Source organism: Panthera onca, chromosome A3 (assembly GCF_046562875.1).
Source record: "Panthera onca isolate mPanOnc1 chromosome A3, mPanOnc1 haplotype 2, whole genome shotgun sequence".
Taxonomy (NCBI): Eukaryota; Metazoa; Chordata; class Mammalia; order Carnivora; family Felidae; genus Panthera; species Panthera onca.
This window is the reverse complement of record NC_138341.1, coordinates 36,889,834-36,899,976: the sequence shown is the minus strand read 5'-3', so window position 1 is coordinate 36,899,976 and position 10,143 is coordinate 36,889,834. Positions and strand designations below refer to the sequence as shown.

General features: G+C 47.3%; 1 long non-coding RNA gene across 9 annotated transcripts in view; it reads left to right on the top strand.

Annotated features, from left to right (window-relative positions):
* Positions 1 to 6,594: 6,594 nt before the first annotated feature.
* The window catches only part of LOC132692332 (uncharacterized), a 156,502-nt gene continuing 152,953 nt past the window's right edge, over positions 6,595 to 10,143 (top strand). For 4 of the 9 annotated variants that reach the window (XR_009616318.3, XR_009616300.3, XR_009616310.3 and 1 more), the window contains exon 1: positions 6,619 to 6,864. This is a non-coding gene — a long non-coding RNA (uncharacterized LOC132692332). Of the gene's footprint in view, positions 6,865 to 10,143 lie in introns of all 9 variants that reach the window. The other 5 variants (XR_009616301.3, XR_009616304.3, XR_013554744.2 and 2 more) reach the window with 5 other exon arrangements.

Sequence of the window (10,143 nt, the reverse complement as noted above, 5' to 3'; positions counted from 1 at the left end):
TTGAAGGCAATGAAAGGACCAAACCCACACTCTGTAGGGATGACAATTTCTACCTCATATAGAGGAGACACCAAGCTATAAAGACTATACACAGATACCTGAACAAATGGAGAGACATACCATGTTCATAGATTGGAAGACTCCACATTATAAGGATGCTAAATCTCCCCAAATTGATGATGTATAGGTTTCATGCAATTCCTTTTAAAATCCTAGCAGGATATTTTGTAGATACAGAGGACCTGATTCTGAAAGTTATATAGAAAGAAACAAGAATAGCTAAAAGAATTTTGAGAAAGAAGAATAAAGGTGGAGGAATTACATTACCTGATTTTAAGACTTATCACATAGCTACAGTAATCAAGACTGTGTGGTATTGGGGAAGAGATGGACACATAGATCAATGGAACAGAACAGAGAGTCCAAATACAGAGACACACAAGTAAGGCCAACTGATATTCTACAAACTTTCAAAAGTAATTCGATGGAGGAAGGATTGTTTCTTTTCAACAAATGGTGTTGGAACAATTGGACATCCAGGCCAAAAAAAAAAAAAAAAACAAACCTCGATCTAAACTTTGTACCTTGTAAAAAAAATTAACTTAAAATTGATCATAGATCTAAATATAAAATGTATAATACTAAAACTTTTAGAACAAAATAGGAGGAAAATAGTTATTACCTAGACTTAAGACCAGGAAAAATTTTCTTAGATATGAGACCAAAAGCACAATCCATAGAAGAAAGAAATCAATCAATTGGACCTCATTAAAATGAAGGTTCTTTTGTTCTGTAAAAGTATTATTGAAGAGGATGAAAAGACAAACCACAGCCTGGAGAAAATCTTTGCAAATCATATATCTGATTTGAAGACTTGCATCCAAATGTATAAAGGAAACTGTAAAGTCAACAGTAAGAAAAGAAACAATTCAATTAAAAAGCAGGCAAAGATTTGGACAGACCCTTCACCAAAAAAAGATACACAGATGGCAAATGAGCACACAAAAAGATGCCCAACATCATTAGGCATCAGGGAAATGCAAATTAAAGCCACGAGGAGATCCCATTACACACCCATTGGAACAGCTAACACAAAAAATACTGACAATAGCTGTGCTGGGAAGGATGAGAAACAATTCATGCATGCATCGGTGGAAATGCAAAATTTCCCGGTATGGCTACTCTGGGAGACAATTTGTCAGTTTCTTATTAAGACATGCAAACAGTTACCATATGAACCAGCCATTCCACCGCTGAGTATTTACCATAGAGAAATGAGAATTTGTGTCCATGCAAAAACCTGTATGCAAATGTTCACAGCAGCTTTATTTGTCATAGCCCAATATATCTCTCAACAGGTGAATGGATAAACAACCTAAGGTATACCCATACAATGGAATAGCACGTATAAATAAAGGAATAAATATTGACCTGCACAACTTGGAAGGATCTCAAGTGTGTGTGTGTGTGTGTGTGTGTGTGTGTGTGTGTGTTGGGGGTATTTTGAAGGAGGGTTGTACCTCTGCATTCCAAGTCCTGTGTCAGCAGAGCCCAGGAGGCCTTGCACCCAGGCCTCAGCACAGCTGGCCTCCCCCTCTCTTTGGGTGCAGAGAGAGACTCATCCCCCTGGAGTCAATCCAGCCCCGCAGCGAGGCACGATCCATCTCATCAATATTTTCACACCAACCTCCTCTTGGGGAAGCTAGACTTGATTCACCTTCCAACCTGTGCCACCACGGACATTTTTCTCTAGTATTTTTCTCCCTTTCTTACGAACGCGTGCCTCTTCTCCACTTCCCGAAATCCTGCCTCCCACATCCCTCGAAAGGCATCCTCATTACCTTAGTGAAAAATGCCACCTCCTCATCAAAGGGGACTTTTAGTTTAATCTGCAACGATTTAAGGTTTTTAGTAGAAGGACTACAGTCATGTACTACTTGGCATTAAATTTAAAAAATTGATGTCACTTTTCTTTTACTACGAATGACGAAATGTACCAGAGCATACGGAACATGGCGTGTGTGGGCCCCTCCTCGCCTTGTCAACGTCCGCTGCTGTGGAGGGCTCCCCTGGGCCAAGCCCTCCCCTTGAGGAGCAGGTCTGGTCCTTCCTACTGCATCATCAGTTCTTTTCCCTTTCTAGTAAGTCATTTCTATCAGTTAAGTATCCCAATAAGTTATTATCTCTTTTAGCCAAAAAGGACATTTCCCTGGACCCTATTTCCTTCTCCAGTTACAGCCAGTCCCAGAAAGCAGTGTCTCTTCTCACTCTCTTCCACTTCTCTCCCCCTCTTCTCTCCTGTCCCTATTCAGATCTTCACCTGCTCCTCGCAACACAGACCTTGCTTACCAAATCCATGATGCTTTCCAGCTGCCACCTCCATGATCTCACAGCAGTGCTTACACAGGTGGTCACTCTCTCCTCTTAAAGCTCCTTCTCCGCTTGCCTCCTCAGGCGCTACACTCTCCTGGCCTCCCTCCCGCCTGGCTGGCCCCTGCCCCCCATCTTCCCCCACCATCCCTTCTCTGCTGGCTCCTTTCACCACACGATCTGCTAAAGCTGCAGGGCCCCCGGGCTCAGTTTTTGCTTCCTTTTCCCACACTCATTCCTCTGGTGAACTCATCCACTCTCATGGCGTCGCAGACCGCATCCCATCTAACTTAAGATGCACCACCAAGTTCAAGTGCCACCAGGAAACACTGCCAATGAAACTCTTACCCCTCACCATTCCAACTGCAGGTTTCCCTTTACTCTCAGAGTCCTTGGACTGCCGTGGGGTGAGGGGTAATGCTTCTCTGGACCCAGCCCCCTGTGGGGGAACAGGATGCAGACTCTTCTCTCTATTTCTTCTCCCCCGTTCTCTTTACCTCCCAGGCTGTGGGATCCTAACATGGTGTTGGGGAGGTATCCTTTCACATGTGTGATTGTGTACATCGTAAATTTGTTCTCTGGGGTTGTACAGTGTACAACCTGCACAACTATATATTGTTGCCTGACTTCACTCATTTTTCCATATCGTGTTTTTTTCTTTATTTATAATACCCTGTCCTAAACTTTCGAGACTTAAGAGTAAGAAGGAGACTCTTACGTTCTGTTCATTCTTCCCTGTCATATGGCAAAGGCCATAGTCATGGGCTTTGCTCCACTTGGGTACCCCTGACCCCATCAGTGTGATTAGAAGTAGCCAGGCCCTAGCTGACATAAGCTTGGGAGCCTATCCTGGAACCAGTCACAGTGACAAGGGGTGACATTCCCTTGTTTTGTTTAGCCCAATCCAAACTCTGCCCTGGGTATGGGGGTGGAGTCAGTCCCAACCAAGTGTCAAGGCTGCTACTAACGGGGGGAGGGATAGGATGAATGGGGCATCCACAAGGTCAAAGGCAGGGAAAGGATTTGGGAGATGGAAGTGACTGGAGCCTGTGTTGAGGCCCACAGACAGGAAAAGGTTCAGGATGTTGGAGGGAAAATACCTGTATTTGATTATTAACAAAATCCTAGAAAAGAAGTAAGGCTAGAGCGCGGGGGAAGGACAGTGCCGGATTTACAACAAGGGGATGGATCTTCTTCCAGGCAAGAGGGTGGTGGGGAGACCTGTTTGCTCGAGTGACAGGAAGACCATTAGGGTCTACGGCCATACCACCCTGAACATGCCCGATCTCGTCTGATCTCGGAAGCTAAGCAGGGTCAGGCCTGGTTAGTACTTGGATGGGAGAAAGACCATTAGGGACATTCCCCAATGACCTCGTGTCCCCTATTAGGAGGAGTACTGTCTGTACAGGCATTGGCATCATGGACAGCTTTGTATACTTCTTGGGACGTGCCGGTGGGCAATTCTAACCAGTTTTTTCCATTAGTGAGAAGTTTTACTGTTGTTAGGGATAGTTCACTCCAAGGCTAGGATTTTGATTTACTTCTCAAATGAATAGGAAAAACGTCTATGTTACATCTGCAGAATCTGGGAGAATGTACCATGATGTGAGGAGACGTGTGCACAAAGGGTTTTTAAAAAGTTCTTTGTGGGAATTCATGTTGGTCTGGTGGTTAGGAATGTGGGCTCTGACACCAGGCGGCCTGGGTACGTATCTGGGCTCTGCAACCTTGGGCAGCCTTCTGGCTCTCTCTGTGCCTTGGTTTCTTTGCTAGAAAGTGGGGATGATTTTACTCATAGGGCTATTTTGAGGATCAGAGGCGGTCATATCTGTGCATGTGTAGGAGAGTGACTGGCATGTAACAAACACTCTTCAACGTGAGCCATCAGTATCTATAAGAACCCTACAACATGTCCTCAGTCTGAGCACTTCAGGAGTGAAACTTGATTATTTTCCTAATTCACTGAAACCTAAATTTTCACAGTGCTATTTTCATTGGCGAAAGAGCATGTAGATGTTTAAATCGTGTTTCCATGTAGCCCTATCCAGAGGGTCATCATTGTTTCCTTTCTGGTGGAAGATGCAGAAATCAGCCAGTTGAAAGAGAATCCACTCTAGAACATTCCATATTCACAACGATGGGAAGCAGTGCTACCGAGATGCCTTAATGAATGCTTTATTTGTGAATGTGTTGGGAGTGGCCTCCTCCTTCTCACACTAATACCCTCTCCCTACTTCCCAGCCCAACGAGAAGAGCTCTGGATGGAAAAGCAATCAGGAATTTAGAGATAACATTCATAGGATTATTCAGCAAAATACTACATAGGGAGGACACAGTCCCAGTGACCTTCCACAGTGAGGGCTCAAACTGTCCTCTGGGAGGAGGCCCAGCTTCAAATCTGAGGCTTTGACCTGGAATATTCCAGAAGGCTCATTGTTAACACTGTTACTATGGAAGGTCCCGCTGCTATAGTGATGAGGCCTCTGGCCGAGTCCTCCTGGCAGGAGGATGTCCCTGCTATGCAGGGACCTACGTTTCTCCCAACCATTTCAAATTTCTTTCATTTATTCCTGGCGATTTTTAAAAAATTAATATATTTTTTAGTTCTCTCCCAGGGATTAATGAGTCGACTTAATCCAAGTCTTCATAAATAAAATAAAGTCTGGCTTTTTATAACCCATAACCCCTGCTTCGATAGCCCCTGCAGACTCCTGGCATCAGGGTGGATTTCCCATGGGGCTGCTGGGCCCCCGCTGGCTAAGATATGTCCCGTGGGGATGACACACGATGCTGCTGAAGCCACATCTTTAGGCTGTTCGTGAGTCTGCTGCCCCATCCTTGTTCCCCCTTCTCCCCTAAGGAAATCACTGCAATGAAAACTAGCAGGTTTTCCATTCTCCTGAAAAAAACAAAAACAAACAAACAGACAGACAGACAAAACCCTGCAAGAAATGAGAATATTTGGCCAGCTGGCACACTACAACGTTCATGGGGAAGTCGAAGCACTTGGTCCTGTCTGATAGAGAATGCCCTACTTTTCCTGTTAAAAGAACCTGAGATATAGGAGTTATGTTTTCCCTAAGACGAATCTAGCTGTAAATGGAAAGTAGATCTTCTGACCCCGCCAGGATGAGGTCCACACTGCTCACAGATGCAGCTGGCCTGGGTCTTTTGCCCCCTCACAAAACGCAATTTCCTTAGTTTCTCTATATCCCTTAGGGGTATCAGAGTGTGGCCTACACAGCAGGAGGCACTAGGTCAAAAAGGGTTTAAGAGCATCGGTGTTCACGCACGGTCTTGTGTGTGTCGCCTTCTAGAAGCCACGGTCGTCCTAAAGCAATCACGGCCGCATGTCTCGGCTTCTCAGGAGGCTGCTGAGTATCACATGATCTTGCTCTCCTCTTAGTCTTTCATAATTTAAAAATGCAGGAAGCTGTGGAAGACTGCCCCACGCCCAGTATCATCCCAAAGAAAACCGGGGGGTGGGGGGCAGAGGCTACTCTCTGCTCCTGCGTGTTAACATTCCTCAACAGCTTTTGAAAAGTTGATTGTTTCACCTTCCTTTCATTTCTTGGGGTTTTCATATTCACGTCTGGCGAACGCTGGAAGTCTGCAAGATGGATAGAAAGGTTTGGTGAGTCCCTTAATCCTAAAAGCAGAACACACACCCTCCTGATAAACAGCTTGGGGGAGATCACAATTTGAGATCCCATGATCTGCTATGTCAGAAGAAGATCTGCAGTAGGAAACATGCACTGAGGTCAGTCTTGCCAGGGTGAAGTAAACCCAACCTCCTTAAAAGAGTAAGACAATATTCCTTTCTTCTCCCTTCCCTGAAATGCCCTGAAAAAGAGGAAGAGGTTCCTTTGGGCTGTGCAACCCAGGACAACGTTTCAGCGTGTATTTGAAATTCAAATGCACATGAGATTCGTGCATTTTATTTTTCCTGTGGCTCAAATCTCCTAAATAAAAAGCATTTCCCCTGGGTCGGCGCTCCCGCCCCCGTGCTGGCGAGGGGTGGGGGGGTGCTCCATGCGAGGTCAGCGTTTGGGTCACTTTGCCAGGGGCAGGAGGCTGTTCTTCCAGGAAGGCCTGCAGAGACCCTGGGAACGGGACCAGCCCAGCTTGCAAGTATGAAGAGAATGTCGGAGAGGAAGTGGTGGCTGTGAGTCAGCGTGAGTCATCTTGTTCCAATGAGAATGAAGACTGAGGTGTGCGCCCTTTTTTTTTCTTTTTCTTTTTCTTCTTCTTTTTTTTTCCTTTTTTCTTTCTCTCTCTCTCTCTCCCCTCTCTCTCTCTCTCCCCCCCCTTTTTTTTTTTCCTCTTTGGTCTCAGTCATGGGGACACCATTGGGAATGGAGGGAAGCCAGTGACTGCATGCTCAATGCTAAGTTGCGCACTGATATTCCAGGCCGGCTGTGCCTGAGCCAGTGTGGGCTTAAGTTCTTCACGGCCCCGGGGCCCTGGGAAGGTGGAGCCAGCTGCTTCTCCCCGGTGAGTAGGTTTCTGTCATTTTTACAATCATTTCTATAGTCTGCCTCAGAGGCTCGGCTGGGTTAAAGCATTGCCCTCTTGGAAGGGACACCGCATTTGAGACTTCGAGGATCCATAACTTTAGAAAAGTTGCTTCTTCTGCCCCCACCCCCAGGACGACTGTATTTTAGGCTGCTTGTCTCAGTCATTAATTGGGAGCGTGTAGCTATTCGTTGCATGTTATGCTGTCTTGGAATAGACTGTGATGCTTGGTTGGAAAATAAGGTGTTCCAGACTCCCCTCTGGAGCCCTAGGGAAGTTCAGAGATAGAGGTGGGTGAACCTGTGTTAACCCAGGGCTGCCGAGGCTGGGCCAGCTTCTGCTTCTCCGAGGTGAAGGAAGACAGCCCCCTGAGACATTTTCTGGCTGCATGATCTGAGCCGCCCAGTTTCTAGTGCAAGAAATACGACAGAGAGGCAGAATTCTGGCTTCCCTGTCTATGGGTGTATGACTGATTCTGGGAACGTAGTTTATGCCTTTTCCTTTTGCTCGTGACTGAATATCACTAACAGTGGTAAAATCAGAAAGAAAATGTGCTGGGGGCTGGGGGCTGGTGGGCTGGGGGCCTGGGGGGCCTGGCGGCCTGGGGCAGTGGGTGAGGATTGGATAGTTGAGCCCTTGAGGCCTGATACGACCTTGATATGCGTTTCTCAGCCTGTTACTATTCTGATGAGACTTAGCCTTACAGTCAAGGAAACTACAGGAAACTTTTTTTTTTTTTAAATGTCATTCTAGTTACTGTAAATGAAACGGTTAAAATGTCATAAATACCTTGTGATAAACATTTTTTGAATTTGCTTAAAAAAACTGCACATCAGTAAGCAGGGGATGACAGGGAGCTTTTTCAGTAGGGTCATTTGAGTGTGTGGGCTTTCTGGGTTAATAATGAGTCAGCACCAATTGCTAAAATTGGAGCACCTCAAAGAGCACATGCGATCTGCCCCCGGGCACAGCACGGTGGCTGGCTGGCCCCTCCAGGACGTTTGGGCTGTTTGGTCTGTGGTTAGAATCGGCTTTGGGTGCGTTCCCTGTTCTGTGACCCCCACCCCCTCCCAGCTTTAGTCCCAGCCCTTCCTTGTGCCCCTGCGAGGCCCCTTTGCTAACAGGTCCCTGTGCAGAGACCCTCTCCTTTGGATGATCCTTTTTAGGGAGGGTCTGCCTTGACAGAACTGGTTGAGCATACAATTTGTTAAGTTAAAAATCCAGAGCTTGTGAAGGGCTGGGACAGCCCAGGGTTAAAAGCTGCCTCTGTTGTCGCGTGACATCACACTTGCTAGGGGACCGAGTGGCGCAGGGAGCGGGTCACTGCTTGAGCTTCAAAGCTGGCATTCTGCAGGTGACACATAGCGGGGGGTGGGGGGGTGGGAAGGAAGGGCGCGTCACCTTAAAATCAGAGAGTAGGATTCCGAGGAAGAAAATCTCCCTCGAATCTTACTCTTTTTATCTGTAAACTGAGAACTATGTTAAGGAAAACAAAATTTTTTAATAACTGGGGTTGCAGGTGGGCGGCTCAAAGGCCAAATGCAGTCCTGTGTGAGCCTACCCCCACCCCCATCAAATTCTGTTTGCCCGTCCAGGATTGGGTCTCTGTATTCAGCTGACTCTGGTGAGGGCCCCTATTGTTTAGATCACAGGCCCTGTGAACCCTAACGTGGCAAGGCTCTGATGGCCTTGGCTTGGAAGCCTTGGCCTTCTGGACCATGACATTCAGAGGCTGCTGGGAGGGCTCGGAGAGGTAGCATCTGTCCAGTGCTTGCTTCCAATAGGGCCTGGACACAGAAGGAACCCCATCGATGTTAGCTCTACTGGCTTCCCTCCTTACCTGGACTCTGAAGGTATCTGGGCTTGTGGCCCCTGAGCAGCGCCGTGACGTTTCCAGGCAAGATCCTGTGATTTCAGTGTCCTCGGTGGCAAGGCTGAGAGTCTCGAAACTCAGGATCTCAGCAAGGCACACACCAGGGATTTCCGAGGTGGGATCCCAGCCCACTCTGTGTCTCTCGATGAGTAATCTATGTAAGTGCTCAGAGAAATGCCATCTTCATGGAGAGCAGAGCCCAAAAAGGCGAAATGCCCTAGGCCGTGCCTCAGTGGTTTGTTCACACGAGCACGTTCTCTTGTCCCCATTTCAGAGAACATGCCAGGTATCAGACGGGTGTTTATCACCGGCTCCCGTGTCTTAATCCTCCTGGATAAACGCTGTTGGGAAGGAGATATAAGCCTGCGGTGAACTGATATGATCACTCTGATAATCAGGAGAGTCATGTAAAAAAAGGCCAGAAATAAGGCCACGGGCAGGTCTGAAAACAGAGCGTTCATTAATATGATTTGCTGCTTTGTCATATTTTCCAACTACCAAAAGATGCTGATTCTAAGTGAGGGTGCAGGCAGGGAGTAAGAAAAGAAAGATAGAAACTGGGCAGATCTATTTTAAAAGGACACCTACTGCAAAAAGAAAATGCTGACAATTTGATGACATTTGGAAATTGCCCAGTGCCCTGTGGTCATGGCTCCCTCAGCTTAGAGACTGGCCTCTCGCTGGCCGGCCCTGTCGACCACCCCGCACCCTTCGGCAGCACCCCAGCCTGGGCTCTGGTTACCTCCCTCCAGGTTTTCACGGTCCCTGACAGTTGTCCCCACTAGCCGTTGATGTACAGAGAGCTCACCCTCACGCTGGACAAGCTGCTGAACTTCTTGGGGTCTCACCATCCTCATTTGTGAAATGGGGTTAATGAGACGACCAGCCTCTTGGGACCTTGGAAAGATCGGTGATGCTTAGCACACAAGTTACAAGGGGACTCGGCAGCTGCTAAGTACATATCCACTGATTCAGACATGCACTCAGACACCTTTCTACATCTACCTGGGCCCCGGGCCCTGGGGGTAGCCATAAAGAATTGGCTTTCATGCTCCTGGAGTGAGATCTCATCTGTGTCCTGCTCTGATTTGTAAGAACTTTATTGATTTGGTAAACGGAGGGTGCTTCAGGGGTCTCTCCAGGAAAACCCGGCGTTCTAGATGTTGTCACTATCCTCACTGCTAAGACCACCATCGTTTTTATCGGTAACATCCTCGCGATGAGAGCAGCTCCCCCTTCCTTCAGCCCAACCACATGGTAGTAACTTTCTGTGCATTTCCTTTAACCCCCTGCCCCCAACGCGCACACGTACCCACCCTGGACGACAGGAAGGATGGCCAGTTGCTCAACCTATTCCAGGTACGGGAGTCCCAGGCAGGTGTATC